General features: G+C 41.4%; 1 protein-coding gene across 18 annotated transcripts in view; it reads left to right on the forward strand.

Annotated features, from left to right (window-relative positions):
* The window catches only part of DAB1 (DAB adaptor protein 1), a 1,127,727-nt gene that overhangs the window by 639,829 nt on the left and 469,511 nt on the right, over positions 1–18,387 (forward strand). Inside the window, exon 5 of one of the 18 annotated variants that reach the window (XM_019449125.2) lies at positions 8,911–8,968. The exons of the other annotated variants lie outside the window; for them this stretch is intronic. The gene's annotated coding sequence lies outside the window, so the exon portion shown is untranslated. The remainder of the gene's footprint in view (positions 1–8,910; positions 8,969–18,387) is intronic. 18 annotated transcript variants of the gene reach the window in all.

Below are 18,387 nucleotides of genomic sequence, written 5' to 3' on the forward strand. Positions count from 1 at the left end.
GTACTTGGTCAGCTTATATTTAAAGTGTTTGTGATTTAAAATTATTCCTTTATTCAGTGGCTACTTACTGAACACTAGGTATGTTCCAGATGCTGTTCTTAGTGCTAAGATATACATCAGTGAACAATAGATAAATTCACTGATTCCATGGAGTTTACATTCTGGTTTGGGGAAAAAGACAGCAAGCAACAACAGCAACAAAATCAAGTTCCCATCTCTATTAGGTGGATGTCATAAGTTTGATAGAAAAGGTAGAAAGGTAGAAAGAAGAGAGGGGGTGACAGTGGAGGCTGGGAAAGCCCTCACTGAGAAAGTGACATTTCTGCTAGAACTTGATGGTAGCAGTGGGTGGAACATACAGAATCCGAGGGAAGAGCCAGTCAGGAAAGAATAAAAGCAAGTATGAAAATTTAGGGCAGGGGCTATGGAAGGGTTGTAGAATAGCAAGGGCACCAATACGGGAGGAGAAAATTGGGTGATTAATTAATAACATGATGGAGAGACGAGCATAGGGTTGATAGACAAACCAGTGCTGACATTTGAGCTCAGCCACTGGTGGCATCATCTTAACAAGTTGTGTATGCCTTTGAGTTTTCATTTTCTCATCTGAAAAACGGAAATACCTATTTGCTGTCAGGAACAAATGAGAAAGTGTAAGAAGCTTGGACAGAAATGGGAGATGCCTTCCCCAGTTTGTCCTGTCTTTGCAGGTGTTCCCAGACAGTCTCCCCAGTAAGCCTCCATTTCCACAATCCATGGAAACGGGTGATGCCCCAGGAGGCAGGACCCTGTAGGCTCCATTGTCTCACAACTCGGCCTAACACCATGCCCCAGGCATAAACCAGGCATCTCATTTATCTTCTTATTTGCTTGCAACAGTCCACAGGAAAAACTGGGGTCCAGGCAATGCCTCCAGCAAGATTGTGCCACTGGCTGCCAAGTGAAGGGTGACTTGAGCTGTTACAAGCAAACAAAGCAAAACAGTTTCCAAGATGTAGGCCTTTTGTTTGTGTGAACAGGGACATGAGCAAACACCGGCATGTTTCAGTTTCAAATAGCTTCTGGAGTAATTGCTGGCACTGCATTCCCTAATTACATAATGTCTGTCTTCTTTGGCAGTGACCTTGGTATTGTGTTTGGTGTGAAAAACATCGAGTCTGGGACACCGCACACTTAGCCTAGTTAGCTATTGTGTGTACCTACTTCTTGGAGCCATCCAACTCACTTTCTTTTTCTTGCTCTTTTTCTTTCTGGCTGCTAATACTTATTCATAGGTTCACAAAGTGTTCAGATATACTTATGAATGACAGACTTGTTTTCCCCACAAATATTTCTTAAGCACCAATTCTGTGCCTAGTGGACTGCTGTGTCCTGGGGATGTTCAGAGCCGTATGAAATTCCCGTCCCTTAGGGAGGTTGGGAGAGACAGATATGTAAGACATTACAGTGCAATAAGTTGCAAGATAGGGTTCAGTGCTGAAGAGTACGACCTCTAGAATTGAACAGATGGGTTTGAATCTCTGGTTCCTCCTTATTTTGTGATCTTGGGCAAGTAGCATAAATTCCCTGAGACTCTGTTTTCTCATCTCTGCAATGGAGGACATGATTCCCATCCCTAGTGTGATTGGGTGGGCTGAGTTAGACAATATTGTTTTTTAATTGTTTTAATGTTTATTTATTTTTGAGAGAGACAGAGACAGGATGAGAGTGGGTTAGGGGCAGAGAGAGAGGGAGACACAGAATCCAAAGCAGGCTCCAAGCTCCGAGCTCTCAGCACAGAGCCCGATGCGGGGCTCAAACCCACAAGCTGGGAGATCGTGACCTGAGCCAAAGTTGGGTGCTCAACCGACTGAGCCACCCAGGTGCCCCAAGTTAGACAATATTTTTAAAACACTTAGCACTACACCTGGTATAGAGTAGATGCTCAATAAACAGCAGCGACTGTAATTATTGCTAGTGCTGTGGTAGAGGTAGGAACAAACAGCATAATGGCACAGAGGAAGGAGTGACCAATCCCAGGGGAGTAGCAACAGAGATACTGTTTAAACTAGATTTGGGGTGATAAAGATAGCTTTGTCAAGTGGAGAAAGAGAGGGGAGATAGTCCTAACAGTTGGGTGGAGATGTGCAGGTAAAAATGTCTTGTTCATGTAAATGTGTTCATTTAAAAAATATTTATTGAGCTGCTACTATGTGTTAGGCATTGGTTAAGTTTCAGGATGGGGTGCCTGGGTGGCTCAGTCAGTTCAGCGTCTGACCTTGATTTTGGCTCAGGTGATGATCTTACAGTTCTTGGGATCAAGCCCCATGTCAGGCTCTGCACTGACAGCTGGGAGCCAACTGGGCATTCTCTCTATGCCTCTCTCTCTGCCTCTCTCTCTGCCCCCACCCCTGAAAATAAATAAACACTTTAAAAAAAAGAAGTTTCAGGAATATGCAGTGAACATGACAAGGTCCTGACTTCATGGAACTTCTATTCCTCAGTGGATGATAGGCCATAAACCAGAAAAAGAAAGGTAATTAACGAACAAGGTGTATCTTGTTGTGATAATGTCTATGAAGGATATAAACAGAGTGATAACAAATAGGACAGTTGAGCACTGATAATATTATTTTAGCTGAAGTGGTCATAGGAGGTCTCTCTGAAGAAGGGATAATTAAGCTGAGACCTATAGGATAGAATGAGGAAGCCATGGAAAGAGCTGATGAAGAGCATTTCAGGTGGAGGAAACAGTAAACACAAAGACCCAGAGGTGGGAAAGGGCTTGTCAGGTTTAATCAGCAGCAAGAAATATCCTTGTGGATGCAACATCATGAGTCAGAAGAGTGGCATTTCTTGGGGGCCCGGGGGGTAGGCAGAAGCATATTTTCATTTTGTTTTGGCTTTTGTTTTTATTTAGCAATGGTGAGCAAGGGGACAGATTTCCAGTTTGGAAGGAGACAATCAGATTTATATTTATTTCATGGGCATGTGGCCCTTGTGTGAAACATAGGTTGTAAGAAGGTAAAGTAGAAGCAGGAAACCAGTTAGGAACTGTTGCAATCATCCCAGTGAGAGATGGTTTTTGTTTTGCTTTTAAGAGAGGAGACAAGAGCGTGTTTGTTGGGCCGTGGTCATAACCTAGTAGAGCAGGAGACTAATGGTGCAAGAGAAAGAGGCTATGTCCGAAGGTTGTTACAATCAATGGGACTAGGCTGCTTACTGGAGTTGAAGTAGAGATGGAATTGGGAATTTCGACCAATAGAGTTTGCTAATGGATTAGATTGGGTCACAGAGACTATGGAAAAAGGGAGAAATCAAGGATGACTCCAAGGGGTTTTGCGTAAGCAAGAAGGTGTCATTTGCTGAGTTGAGGCAGAGTGAGAGAGAAACTGGCTTGGGCAGTTATGAAGAGATTCACCAGAGACATATTAAATTTTAGATCCCTAGTAGAAAACGTAGTGATGTCTAGAGCTCAAGATACTGGTCTATGCTAGAAATATAAATTTGGGAATTACTAGCATTCAGATGGTGTTTAAAGCCACAGTGAGCTCACTAGGGGAGAACAGGTAGCTATAGAAGATAAAAAGAGCCCAAGATTCGGGAGAGGAAGAGGAGGAGCCAGTCAAGAAGACTGAGAAGGAGAGACCAGTGAGCAAGAAGGAAAGCCAGGAGGAATGAAACTGTAAGCCAAGGGAGGAGAGCAATTCAAGGAGGCAGTGGTGAGGTCTGGAATCCCACTGCCAGGTAAAATGAGGACAGAGAAGTCTCCCTTGAATTTGGCAACATAGAGGGCGTCAGTGGCAGTGGGGAGGATGGAAACCAACTGGGAATCAACTGAAAATGTGAACAGGAAATGTTCTATTTTGTGTCTGTAGGGCTTTTTTGCAACTCTAAATCTGAAAAAAAAAAAAAAAAAAAAAACCACCAGGGGGGCCTGAGTGACTCAGTCAAGTGTCCAACTTCAGCTCAGGTCATGATCTCACAGTTCACGAGTTCGAGCCCTGCATCGGGCTCTGTGCTGACAGCTCAGGGCCTGGAGCCTGCTTCTAATTCTGTGTCTTCCTCTCTCTCTGCTTCTCGCCCACTTGCACTCTCTCTCTTTCTCAGAAATAAATAAACATTAAAAAAACAGCAAGATATCATTTGTGAATTATGAAGCTTTTGTAGATGAATATGTCTATTTACATTTCTGTTCTTTTTAATTTTATTTTCTGAAAAACCAAAAGAGCAATGGAATGAGACTATGAAAGTACTAGACAGTTTGTTGAGAAATTTGGCAGTAAAAGTTGAAGAGACATGAAGTGATATATGGAAGGTAGATAAGGGAGTCAGGAGAGCTTATATTTGGTTTTGCTTTTAAGTGTGAGATGTGAGAGCACATTTGGTAGGTGACTGATGATGCCAAAGGAAGAGGTGATGTGTAAAAGACTAAAGTCCTTTGTGACTGGTGGGGTGTGCCTCTGATAGGTGTGGGGACACCTTCTGGGGGAGCAGGAGGAAAGGCGAGAAGCATGGGTACCGGGAGTTGAGGGCAGTTTTAGAGCATGGATGTGGGAAGGTGATAGAATGCAAGGTGGCTTCTACCGGCAGTGAGGTCATCAGCCAAGAGAGTGAGGGTATGAGCAAGGAACCTGGGAGGCGTGAGGAGGATGAAAAGGGCATGAAATTTTTGTCTCCACGAAAGAAGAAGTTAATGTGCCAGGGGAAAGAGTGAGTGGAGGTGGGACTACATCACGTATTTCTGAGTCCTTACCCAGAGTGGTTTCTTGTTCACCTCCAAGCTTCACTGAGTCTGAGACATGGCCCTTTGCTCTTGGAGGCCCATGATAAACATGCTGCTGAATGCCTTATATGAGGATGGCAGTGCTGTTTTAAGGGAAAAAAGGTGGGAAAGTAAGACTTATGGAGCACGTGTTACAGGGTAGGCACTATGTTGGGCACTTCAACTACAATATCTTATCAGGTTTCAGTGATGAGAAAACTGATGTGTGTGTGTGTGTGTGTGTTGCATATATATCTACATAATGCACATATACATATATAAACATTCATGCACACAGACATGCACATGCACACACACATTTATTTCCTGATAACATTCTGTCCCTGTCTCAAATAATTTATAATTTAGGAATCTAGCCTAAGGGAGAAATTTGGTACATGAATGAATAGAGCTAGGGTCAGCAAAGTACAGTCTATGGGCCAAGTCCAGCCTATCTTTTGAACCTGCCTATCTTTTGAAGAAAAAATGTTTTATAGAAATACAACCATACCCATTTAATTACAACTTGGTTTTGGCTGCTTTTGCAATGTCACAACAGAACTGAGTGGCTGCAACAGTGTAAAGACTAAAATATTTACCTGAAATTTTATAAAATTTTATAGAAAAATTTTAGCCAACCCATGAGCCAAAGTACAAGGGAGAAGGTGCTAAGGTTAAGAAGATGCAGCTATTTCTTTTGGTTGTGATTAGAGACTGTGCCAGTGAAGCAATGACATTTGAGTTCCCTCTTGACAGATTCATGCCTTTGTTCAACAAAGATTGTTTTAGCATCTCCTATGTGGCAGGCACTGTTCTAGGTGCTGAAGTTACAACAATGACCAACATAAATAAAAGTCCCACCCTTATGAGGCATGCATTCTTATGGATTGGTAGGATTTGGGGAGATGTAATAAAAGGAAAGTCATTGCTGCTGAAGCAGAAGTGGAGCCAAGGTGCATGAATGGAATAATCAGGAAAAGTTTCAGAAATAGAAAGTAGTCCCAAGTGACCCAAAGGATATAAGATGAGCAGGAATGTAGAACCATACTGCAAAGTAGTGATTTTCTTTTTTTTTTTTTTTCATGTTTCAAGTTTTAATTTAATTTATTTATTTTTTTTAATTTTTATTCAAAGTAGTGATTTTCAGGGGTGCCTGGGTAGCTCAGTCAGTTAAGCATCTGACTTCGGCTCAGGTCATGATCTCACAGTTTGTGGGTTCGAGTCCTGCATCAGGCTCTGTGCGGACAGCTCAGGGCCTGGAGCCTGCTTCAGATTCTGTGTCTCCCCCTCTCTCTGCCCCTTCCTGGCTTACACTCTGTCTCTCTCTCTCTGTCTCTCAAAAATAAATAAACGTTAAAAAATTCTTCAAAGTAGTGATTTTCAAAGTGTGGTCCTCAGACTATCATTGGAATTACCCAGGGAGTTTGCTAAACATATGTGTTCTTGGGACAGAGTTCAGACCTACAGAATCCAAACCTATGCGGGTAGAAGACAGATACCTACATACTTAAAAATTCTTCATTTATTCTTAGGCTCACTATATTTTTGAATTACTATGTTAGAAGTTCACTGGAATCAGATTCAGGAGTGTGTGGGGGGGGGAGGGTAGTGGGATGTCAGCAGAGGGAAGGAGGTAAGAAAGAAAGTGAAGGCCCTCCAACTTTGAGACAACTTAGTATCCATCACTGGAACTCAGGCTTCTCTTAGCACATCTGGGAGATTTGGATAGGTGAAGTCATTTACTAAAGAAACTGTAGAGCTTCCTTGAAGGAAGCTCAACCTTAAGGGTGTAACGAAAGAGAAGGACCTGGTTGATGCAGACCCTCGCTCATCAGAAAGAAAGAATGATGCTGAATGCATTGTGAGAACAGCTGCCAGATTTTCTTCATAGTTCACGCCCTCATACTTTTTTTCCCCCCATAAAGGCTGACTTATAACTAATTCATTAAAATTGTATGCTCTAATCACCATTACTGTTGTTGAGAGGTTCATACTTGAGGTGGAAACATAGATTACATACTGAAATGGTAAAGATAAAAGGCTATGTTAATGGTATAGACAATTAGGTGGGGTTCGGTGGCCAGGCATAACCTGTGCGTTAGGTGGGACATAACCTTTACCAGTAAGCAAAGAGGAGTGAACAAGTCTCTCCAAACAGCAGAAATAGCTTAAGCTTGAGAGAAGCCCATAATCAGAGACAACACATGCATGCAGTAATGAGCAGATCAATTTGGCTGGAACAGGAAATTCACATAGAGCAGTAATAGGAGATAAGTCTGGAAAGGTTGTCTAGGGCCAGATGGGGAAGGGCCTTGAATGCCAAGCTAAGGATTTTGGCATTTATCCTGGAGGCAGTGGGGAGCCATTTAACTTTTTTAGCAGTGGGGTTACAGGATTAGAGCTGCACTTTAGGGAAATTAAACCAGTGAACGAATGGAAGACAGATTATGGATGCGAGAGGCTGGAAGTGAGGAAACCAATTAGGAGATCGTTGGAAAGGCCCAGGTGAGAAGTAATGAACACGTGGATATGGTGGAAGCAGTGAGAATGGGGGGGAGAGGAGAGAGGACTTTGAGAAAACGCACAGATAAAATCAGCTGGAGTTGGCAATAGAATAGAGAAATGGAATGTGCCAAGAGGAAGGATCCAAGACCACCCTAAAGATTCCCACCTGGATAACCATGGAGACATTGGTGCAATTACAAGAACAGAGAGGACAGGGATGGATGAGTGGGGAGAGTGTGAAGACTGATGATTTGAAATGCAAGAGGGCCAGTGGGTAGGTATTTAGAATGGCAGGGACTCTGGGGCGAGGCCAGTGATGGTGAGATGGGCATCTGCAGGAGTTCCCTTCCCTTGTGCTTGAACATTAGGCCATTGATTGGACTCAAGGTGGTAAATTGGATGTTGCTATTCTTTCTTTCTACACACACAGACAGACACACACACACACACACACACACACACACACAATCATATATTGATTCAATAAATATACACCGGGAGAAAATCTTGGGTTGCATGTATGTATAGATGGTACTTTTATTCATTTCACCCCATGTGGTACAACTCATGCCAGAATCCCAGAAAATGTAAGAGGGGTGGGGGGAAATGATGATAAAACAGTATGAATCCACCAGGGAAGAATAATCAAAACTGATTAAAAACTGGTTTCTTTTCCAAAGTTTCATTTTTAAAATCTTTAAAAAATTGATTGATGTTTCAATGGAAAGAGTATAAATGAAGTTGGATATTGATGTAAATCTCCCCCCACCCCTTTCTTCCATTTTTCCTTCTTTTATTTCTTAACAATGCAATGCAAAATCAAACAATTTTAACAGCCCTGCTGGGTCTCAGGAGGACTCTGGCACATCAAAAGTCCTTCCCCTAAGCAAAAGTTACCAAGCCAAAAACACAGCAAAAGCTTTCTCTTAAGTAAAAGCAGGGTGGAAAATGAAAAATGAAATATTATTGCAAAACTTATTTCTTAGAGTGCATGAAGAAGTTGTTTAAGAAATTAAATAGTCATTTCTCAATAATAGCATTGAAATCAGAACATTTGTTAGTCAAGAAACCTAGAAGTACAAGCATTGTGGAAAGAAATACAAAGTACTTGAATACCTGTGATAGGCTAAGGCTTACACCACCCATCCCCATCTTACATAATGACATCCCCTGCCTTCTCCTGCCACTTAAATTCCTCAGGGAGAACACTTCTTGCCCTAGAGTCACAATAAAGTGTCATCAAACGATCACAAGGTTTGGAGGTCATTGGTCCCAGATTTGAATCCTGGTTATGAGGTTTTTTAACTGTGTGACTTTAGGCAAATCTCTTAGTTTCTTTGAGACTCAATATTCTCATCTGTTGTGAGAGTTAAATTAGCTGATGGGTGAAAAGCACCCTCCAGAGAGCCTTGCATGTAATGGACACTTTTTTAAAAATAAATTTTTTATTTTAGATTACTTCTATGCTTATAGAAAAATTGCAAAAATTTTATAGAGAGTTCCCATGTAACCCACCCCCAGTTTCTCCTATTATTAACATCTTATATTAGTGTGGTATATTTGTCACAATCAGTGACTAATCTTAATACATTATTTTAACCAAAGTTCATACTTTACTCAGATTTCCTTAGTTTCTACCTCATGTCCTTTTTCTGTTCCAGGATCCTGTCCAGGATACTATATATTTCATCCTCAGGCATCCTTAGACTCCTCTTGGCTGTGAGTTTCTCAAGCTTTCTGTGGTTTTGATGGTCTTGGTAGTTTTGTGCGGTACTGGTCAGGTATTTTACAGTGTCCCTCAGTATTTCAACGAAGTTTTGTCTGAAGTTTTTCTCATGATTAGGCCCAGGTTATAAGTTCTGGGGAGAAAAACCACAAAGTGAAAGTGCCATTTTCATCACATCATATCAAAGGTACTTAGTACCAAGACATATCACTGTTGATGTTGACTTTGGCCACCTGGCCAACATGGTGTTTGTCAGGCTTCTCTACTCCAAAGCCATTCTTGTTCACTCCATTTCCATATTGTCCTGTTTGAAAGGAAATCACCAGTCCCAGCCCATACTTAAGGAATGTGGAGTTTTACTCCACCTCTTTGCGGGTAAAATATTTACAGAAGTTATTTTAAATTCTTCTGCACTAGAGATTTATCTATTCTCCCTCATTTATTTATATATTCAATCACTTATTTATATCTGTATGGGCTCATGGGTATTTATTTTATACTTTGTGTTAAAATCTAATACTCTTTTATTCATTTTCTTGCTCAAATTGTTGTGGTTTTGACTGATACTGATGGAAGGTCTTTCCATTGGCTTTTATGTGCCTTTGACATACCCCATTGTTTTGTGTGTTTTTCCTTGTTTTGTCTTAGCACTTCCTTACTTCCTGGCGCTATGAGATGCCTCAGACTCATATATTACCTCCCCAAGATGTAGAATTAGTTATTCCTCCAAAGTGTCCTGATCCCTTTTATTGAAAGGGATAATTTTTTAATGTCACTTTTTTTTCTTACATTAAGGTCACACAGTGAAGATGCTAAGAATTAATTATGAAATTATTAAGCAGCATTGACAGTATAGACAAGCTGGTGCCTCAAAGTAAGCAAAGATTTACTTTAGTGCCTCCTAGGTGCCTGATAAGGTACAGGTTTCTAAAGATACTAAGACTATACGAAATACGTACTGAGTGCTTCCCATGAGTACTGCCACTATATACACTATTTTAAGCACTTCATTTGTGGTAAGTCATTTAACACTTCTACCCATCCTGCAAGGTGTCAGGTCCTGTCATCCTTCTCATTCTTTGGATAGCTATGACAAGACTCCTTTGCCATCACAGGGCTCAACTTCTGGTAGACAAAATAGACGAGTAGAGGGAACTAAGAACAGGAAAGAGACACCCAATTCAGCAGTGGGATTAAGGAGAGCATTCTGGCTTAGTGACACCTGAGCTGAGTCCTGGTGGATGCAGAGGAATTATGGATAGACGTCCAGGAAGAAGAAAGATCCTGGGCAAACACACCAGGAAGTGGAATAGTCCCACGCAGGAATGGGAAGCAGTCAGTTACTACCAGGCAGGGAATAAGTAGTGTGGGGTTGACAAGGAAGACAAGGGACTTGGTCTCAGAGTGTTGTGTATGTTCTTCTAGGTAGCTTGAACTTCCTTGTAAGTGACATGATAAATGTGATTTATAGACATATTGACACAGCGCAGATGACAGGTGGGAGGTATAAGACAAGAAGCTAACAGAGTAGTTAGGAGAAAACAGAAGAAATCCAAGGGGGAGATTTTAGGGGCTTAGACCAGGGCAGTGACAGTGTAAGCTAGAGAAATTAGTACATATTAAATTAGCAGGACCTAGAGATTGAGAAACCATGTGGGTTCCTACACTTCTTTTCTTTCTAGAATGTACCCCGGGTGATAAAAGGAAAGGGATTCAAGGAGAATGCTCTAAGAAGTTCATGAATATGACTAGAGCTTCCTATGTTATCAATCTTGACAACCCGAGTTTGCCAAAAAAGGGCAAAGATAGAAGAATCTTAACATTCATGTACCACTGTGGCAGCATTCACAGTCAGTAGCTATCAATAGCAATTATTAGTATATTAGAATGAACATGTGATTTGGAGCTAACCAAGAAATTCTACCAAAATTGAGTTCTACCTCCTCTACTTAACTGGTCTCTCTTGCCTAAGTATCCATAAGCGTTAGTTTTCTCATTGGTAAAGTGGGAAACATAGTCATACATACGTCTTGAGGTTGTAATAAGGTCAAGGGTTAATGCATTCCCTGCTTTTGGGTCACCTATTATAGTTAGTGTAAAATTGTGTAGGATTTATTTCTTGCTGTCTCATGAAGTTCGCTTAATCTTTCAGTTACCTTTTGTTTTAAAAAGACTTTTTTAATGTTTATTTATTTTTGAGAGAGAGAGTGCAGGTGGAGGAGGGGCAGAGAGAGAGGGAGACACAGAATCTGAAGCAAGCTCCAGGCTCTGATCTGTCAGCACAGAGCCCGACCCAGGACTCGGACCCACGAAGCATGGGATCATGACCTGGGCCAAAGTCAGCTGCCCAACTGACCCAGCCACCCAGGCACCCCTTTCAGTCACCTTCTGAAAGTTAAAGTTTACCACTCATTCTTTGCAGCAAGGAACTTAGACACAGAGAAGTGAAGGGGTTTCTTTAAAATTAAAGAGCTTCTAGAACAGATTTTTGGACCTCAAGACTAGGATTCTCTGTACTCTGTTTTCATCTGACAGAAACTTGTGAAATAGGAAGCTTAGTCTTCATTCAGTTACCTTGTTTATTCATTTAACAAATGTTTGCTTCAACTGCTCTTCTCTGGCCAGCTCTGTTATGTGATCAGGATATAGAAAGAACCAGATAGATAAAACTCTCCCCTCATGGACTTGGAGAGATATGCAAACAAATAAACCAAGAAAGATAACACATGAGCTCTAAACCATCAAAGATGAGGAAGTGCTATGAAAAAATCATTAAAAGGGCATATGTCTAACCTGCAACATATTCTTTATGGACCCTGCTTCAACCCTTTGCCCAGATGAAATTTTCCAGAAATAACTGCCCAACCCTGAGGGCTTTTTTCGTTTTAAGACCTGTGTTATCCCCTTGTTGTGCAGAGAGAGAAACGCTATTAAGAGAAGGGAGTCGCGCAAATCAGCGTAGGCAATAATCATTCGTAAAAACACTAGCAGAGGTTCTAATGGGATGCAATGTTTTAAAAAGCATGTATGGTTGTTGGCTTACATAAAGGGAGGAGGCCGAAGTACAATTCTAAGGAACAAAGTAGGGGGAAAACACAAGTTAGAAGACGTAGTTGATTTCCCCGTGAATAGCCTTGGAAGTGTTTTGGTGTCTTTTCTCCATTTGTTTTCTCTGTCACTTAATGAAAGCTCATTAAATATAAAATGTTTCATCCTGCTCTTCACTAAGTATTGTAACACAAGCACACTTGTGCGCTACCAAAAACTCTGCAAATAGAACTTGTAATGTCTGCATTATATTCCAGGGTGTGGACATAACATATTTTACCATTCTGCTCTTGCTTAAAATTCAGATTGCTCCCATTTTGTTCGTGTATCAGGCATCTACTGCTGTGTAGCTACCTAACCTGTGGAGTGTTTCATCCTAAAACTTAAATAGCTTAAAAACTTTAGTTATTACTTCTCATGCTTCTACTGGGTTGCTTGCTGGGTGGGTTCCACTGGCTTACTCTGGGCTCATGTAAGCAGTAGCTTTCAGCTTACGTGGAGAGTCAGCTGAGTCTGAGGGTCTAAGAAGCCACATTCACATGTCTGGCAGATGGTGTCAGCTAAACACTGAGGTGCCTCTATCCTCCAGAAGCTCTATCCTACCTGGAGGTCTGAGAGAGGCATGCCCAGCGGCTAAGAACAATTCAAGATCTCTTGAGATCTAGGCTCTGAAACAAGTAAAACTTAACTTCTGCCATATTCTTTTGGTCAAGACAAACCACAAGACTGGTCCAAAATCAAGAGGTGGAAAACTAAACTTCACCTCTGAATGAGAGGAGTATTGAAGTCCCCTTAGGAGGGCACATGCACACTAGGATATAAGGGACTTGTGCTGTTAGTCTAACACAAGGGATTACTGAGCAATATGCTACAATAAACATTTTTATGTTCATTAAGCTTTAGTTTTTAGAGTCTAAAACATTATTTCCTTGGAACAAACCCTTAGAATTTGATGTACCAGGAGAAAGGAGAAGATGCATTTTTAAGGCTTTTGATACAAACTGTCTTGCTTTCCAGAATGTACTTAGATGACACTCACCATCTCTGCTTTCTAAGACAGAGGAAATTTAATTGGTCAGCCCCATATAAAAAAAGTTGATTATAATGTTCCATCAGAATTAAAAGCGGGATTCTTTTCTAAAGGAATAAAGCAGCTCAGTGGCAATGAGCTGGATTTTTCTATGTCTGATTAAGAATAACGTGCTCCTGGGCATAAATGAAATCTTGGGCGAGGAGTTGGAGGCAGACCAGATTTCAGATCCATCTACCAAACAAATCCCTTGTGATCTGAATGTATGAATTTGTTGAGATTTCCCGATGGCTAACAATATGCCTTCATGTTAGCAATGACAAAAAAACTAATAGCTGGGCATGGTATTAAAAAAAGGCCTCTTTTTCATGTAATTGAATTCTTCAATCTTGCACTGCATTCATTGAGAAGAACTCTTGGGATGAATTTCTTTGAAATCTGTGCTACTGATTTTATTTTCTGATATGTTGACCTTCTTCATCTTGAGACATGTTGCAAGATTGGCAGGCTTCGTTTTCTGTGCATCAGATACAGTGAAAGCTGTGTTAAGGCTCCTGCCGTTGAAATGTATTCAGTGTGGATGCTAATGAAGAATTTTAAAGCGATCTGTTTGGTTCGTTCCTCTTTTTCTTATTTCTCTGGAAGGGGGAGAAATAACATCTCCTTAGCAAAGAGAACTAAAAAAAATAAATAATGACCACATCTGTCTTTCAGAACTTGGTCTGTGCTATTTTCAGGAGCAAACTGTAAATCTGTATCAAGGGTGGTGGTGATTTTGTTTTAATTATTAGAGAATGGATAAACGTCTTGCTGGTAATTGCCCTGTGTAAATGTCCGCCAGGCACTTCAACTTATACAAAGTATTTATTTGCCATTCATTAGGCATCAGCAGTGTAAAAAATACCAAGCGAGACATTGGCAAGGTAGATATGAATTAGTTATGGCCCCTTCCTTCAAAGCGGCTTATAGTCAAGTATAAAGGCTGGACATGAACCAGAATGACCTGGATAAGTCTAAAATCTCATGTGAAAAAGCACTCATATAAGAATGAATGAAAGAGAATGTCTTCCATTCAACCAATAAGTATAATGAGGAATGCCTTCTTTATTCAACATCTCCTAGCATATTTGCCACAATCGTTTACTCCCTTGCCTCTCTAGTTTTTCATCCCACCCATCTAGAAAAATCCTAATGTGGGGAAAGACAGACAACGTTTTACTTGGCATATATGCCTGTACCGGAGACTGTAAGGTCACTTTAGTGGACAGACTGGCATGATTGCTAACCTCAAAAGGACCCACATCCCAAATAGTCTGTTTAACTTATTATAACACTATCTGTTAGGTTCGATCGGGGTATCTGAGAATTCAACTCAATTCTGACACTATCTACGCAGAGATAACATCAGATATCACAGGTTAAGGGCATGGTCCTACAAGCCTCCCTCCATCCCCCACTTCAGATGCCACTTAGAAGCCCAGGTAGTGGGGTGCCTGGGTGGCTCAGCTGGTTAAGCATTCAACTCCTGATTTTGGCTCAGGTCATGATCTCACAGTTTGTAGGGCTCTGCACTGACAGTGTGGAGCCTGCTTTGGATTCTCTCTCAACCTCTCTCTCTGTCCCTTCCCCTCCTCAAAATAAATAAATAAATAATCTTAAAAAATAAACAAGTCCGGGCGCCTGGGTCGCTCATTCATTTGAACATCAGAATTCAGCTCAGGTCACGGTCTTGTGCCTTGTGAGCAGCTTGTGAATTTGAACCCCATGTAGGGCTGTCTGCTATCAGCACGGAGCCTGCTTTGGATCCTCTGTCACCCTCTCTCTCTGTCCCTCCTCCACCTGTGTTTTCTCTCTCTCTCTCTCTCTCGCTCTCTCAAATAACAAACATTTAAAATTAATTAATTAATTAATCAAGCAAGCCCAAGTTGTTACTGGTGCTTATGACCAACTGCTATAAATCAGTTTCCCATGACTTCCTCCTTAGGATTGATTAATTTGCTAGAGCAGCTCACAGAACTCAGAGAAACATTTTACTTACTAAATTACTCGTTTATTATAAAAGGATATATAGCTGAGAAACAGCCAGATAGAAGAGATACAAAGGACATGTTATGTGGGAAGGAGGCGGAGCTTCCCTGCCCTCTCTAGGTTCACCAATCTCCCCATATCACATGTTCACCAACCTGGAAGCTCTTTGAACCTGGTCCTTCTGGGGTTTTGTGGAGGCTTCATTGTGTAGGCACGATTGATTAAATCAGTGACCATTGTTTCAACCTCCCAGAGATGGGAGGTGGGGGAATGAAAGTTCCAACCCTCTAATCACTTGGCTCCATTGGCAACCAGCTCCCATCCTTAGGTGCCTTCCAAAAGTCACTTCATTAATATAACAAAAGACCCTTAGGAAATTCCAAGTGTTGTGGGAGCTAGGCGCTGTGGACAATGGCCTAATATATATGAGAAATATATTTTGGTCACCTAAATGGCCGAATATATATCTCATATAAGTCACAATATCACATGGTACAACAAATATTTCCAACTTTGTCCACTGTCTTCAAACCTCCAACTCTTTTGCAACCTACCTCCATCACCTATGACTCTTAGCAAATGACCACCCCCTACTTTACATACAAAGTAAATCTGGAAAATAAGAAGCCCCTTGTCTTCTTCTCATTAAACATACAAACCCACCTGTGTCTGACCCTCCTGCCCTCTTTCACTCCTGTTACAACAGAGGAGAGTGGTCCCAGTTTCTTTGCCAAGGCCAGTTCCTTTGCATTAGCTTTGAAATGTGTCCTCAAGTGACATTTCTTCCCATCATTATTTAAACACAAGTGAGTCCCTTCAGTCTTTAATCAATCAATAAATAACCATCCAGAGACCTACTATAACATTTTCCTTCTCTCCCCTAATCTCACAGTATTCTCAAAAGATCTGTCTTTCGTTAGTATCTCCATTATAAATCTCATTATTCTCCCATTAGCCTCTTCCAGTCTTGTCACGTTTTGCATCATTTGCCCTGAATGGCCTTCACTAACATCAACACGTGGCCTCATGGTCATCAGCTGCAAAGGCCCCCCTCAGTGCCTGTCTTCCTTCACCTCTCTGCCATATTTGGCTTTGTTGATCAATCCTTTCTTCATGGAACACCCTCCACCCTTGACTGTAGTGGGACACAGTTTACCTGGTTTTATCACTCCTTTCTGGCCACTCCTCCCTGCTCTTTCAAGTCTACCCTTTCCTACCTGGCCATTAAATAATGGATTTTCTTAAAGCACCACAGTAGGCTCTCTGAGACCGTCCTCTACCCCTTACACTCCTGTAGACTTGCAGACCATCTAAAACTGCCCAGATAAATCTCCAGTGCAGAGCTTTCCTGAGCTCCAGATCTGTGTTTCTTATGAATTTATATCTGAACTTAGATGCCTCAAGAGTGTCTCAAATTTGGTGTGTCCAAAATAGCAGTCATGACCTTGTCCTTTTCCAGGATTCTCCATCTCTCTGTCACCAACTTTCATCCATTTTACAAGGGAAAAAACAAAGTACTGAGAGTTATCCTTGATACATCCTCTTCCTCAATCCTGCTCTCTGGCCAGTCCTGTGAAGTCCAACTCTAAGGTCTTGTTCCATCCATTCTCTCGACTTCCACTTCTCCACCCCAGTGTGAGCCCCTTCCCTCTAGGTCTATTGCTGTGGCCTCCTGCCAGTCATTCTGATGCCTCCCTTACTCTCTTCCACTTCATTCTCCAAACAACCACCAAACTGATCATTTAAAAACATAGAACTGAATGTATCACCTCTGTGATTAAAATCCTCCAATGACTTGCCCGTGACTCACAGAATACAAGCCAAAATCCTTAACATGTCCTGAAGAATCTCGTACAGTCGGCCTTCTACCCACTTCTCTTCCCCATCCCCCTGATACCTGCCCTTCACCATTACCCCTCTTGCCACATGAATCTATGCTTTGTTGGAACCCCCTGTTGGAACCCTCATCCTTCACCCTCTTCACTTACTTATACCTCTTATCCATCCAGTGTGTACACAGATCGTTACCTCCTCGAGGAAATCTTCCCAGAATCTCAAGACTAGTTCACCTCTGCTGATTACAGGCTTTCACCATAAACTTCTATGATTATTTACTCAATGTCTATATCCATCACTAGACTAGAAACTATACTTTGGCAGAGGGGAATGTCTTATTGACTCACAGTTGTTTTCCAGAACCTATCCTTAATGCTTGGAACATAGCAGATGTTCAACAGATGCTTTCAATGAGCACACACTATGTGCCAGGCACCATTCCACTGGAAACACAGCGGTGAACACAACAAATGCCGTCACTGTCCCTGATGAGACATGCATCATAGTGGAAGAGACATAATATTAAATAAGTGAATAAATACATAATACGAGTGCTATAAAGAAATCTAAGTGCTATAAAGAAAATAGAGTAAGGGAAAGAGAAGTAGAAAATAGAGTAAGGGAAGAGAAAGTTAAATGGTGGTAGATTAGACTCTTTTATTTAGAGCCTAAAAAGGGTAATTTGGATAGAGAAGTCCTCTTTTAGGAGGACATTTGAACAGAAGCCTGAATTGAGAAAACAGAAAGGATCAGAACAGCTTTATGAACAGAGAGAAAGCAAGTCCGTCAGGGAATGAGTATGTTTGAGGGATGACTTCTGTGTGGAAAGAGAGAGGAGAGTCATATCAGCAGAAAGTGAGGTTGGGGAGGACAGTGGGGATAGATCACATGGTACCATAAAGTGCCCCCATTTGAGGATTCCTTCCTCAGAGTTGGACACAATGCTGGGTGAAAAATCCTGAAACCTGCATGTTTTCGGAGGCCAGGTCTCTGGGCTCCAGTTTGAGTTCTGTCACCGGCATCCAGGGGTGCTAAAAGCAAATCACGTTCTCTCTCTGTTCCTCAGTTCCCTTATGTGATAAATGTGGGTTTGGGACTAGATTATCTGTAGTATTCTCTCCAAATCAAAAATAATTCTTCTTCTTCTTCTTCTTCTTCTTCTTCTTCTTCTTCGTCTTCGTCTTCGTCTTCGTCTTTGTCTTCTTCTTCTTTTAATGAACATCATTTGAAAGGAAAAGCTGGGTCAAAGGTCAAGTCTGCCACTGTGATTTCGTGCAAGCTGCTTTTCCTTTTTGAGTGTATTTTAGTGTTTGAAAACTAGGAATTGAAGAGCTTCCTCTTCTATTGGGATTGGCATGCCAATCAAAAGACATGATGGATGTGAGAGCTCGTGTAAGTTGTGACATACTATATAAACCTGTAGCTGAAACTTCTTGAGAATTTGTGGTATAGCAGGTACTGTTATAGGTA

The sequence above is a fragment of the Panthera pardus genome, unplaced genomic scaffold (genome assembly GCF_024362965.1).
Source record: "Panthera pardus isolate Hobbes unplaced genomic scaffold, ASM2436296v1 HiC_scaffold_11, whole genome shotgun sequence".
In the NCBI taxonomy this organism is placed as follows: Eukaryota; Metazoa; Chordata; class Mammalia; order Carnivora; family Felidae; genus Panthera; species Panthera pardus.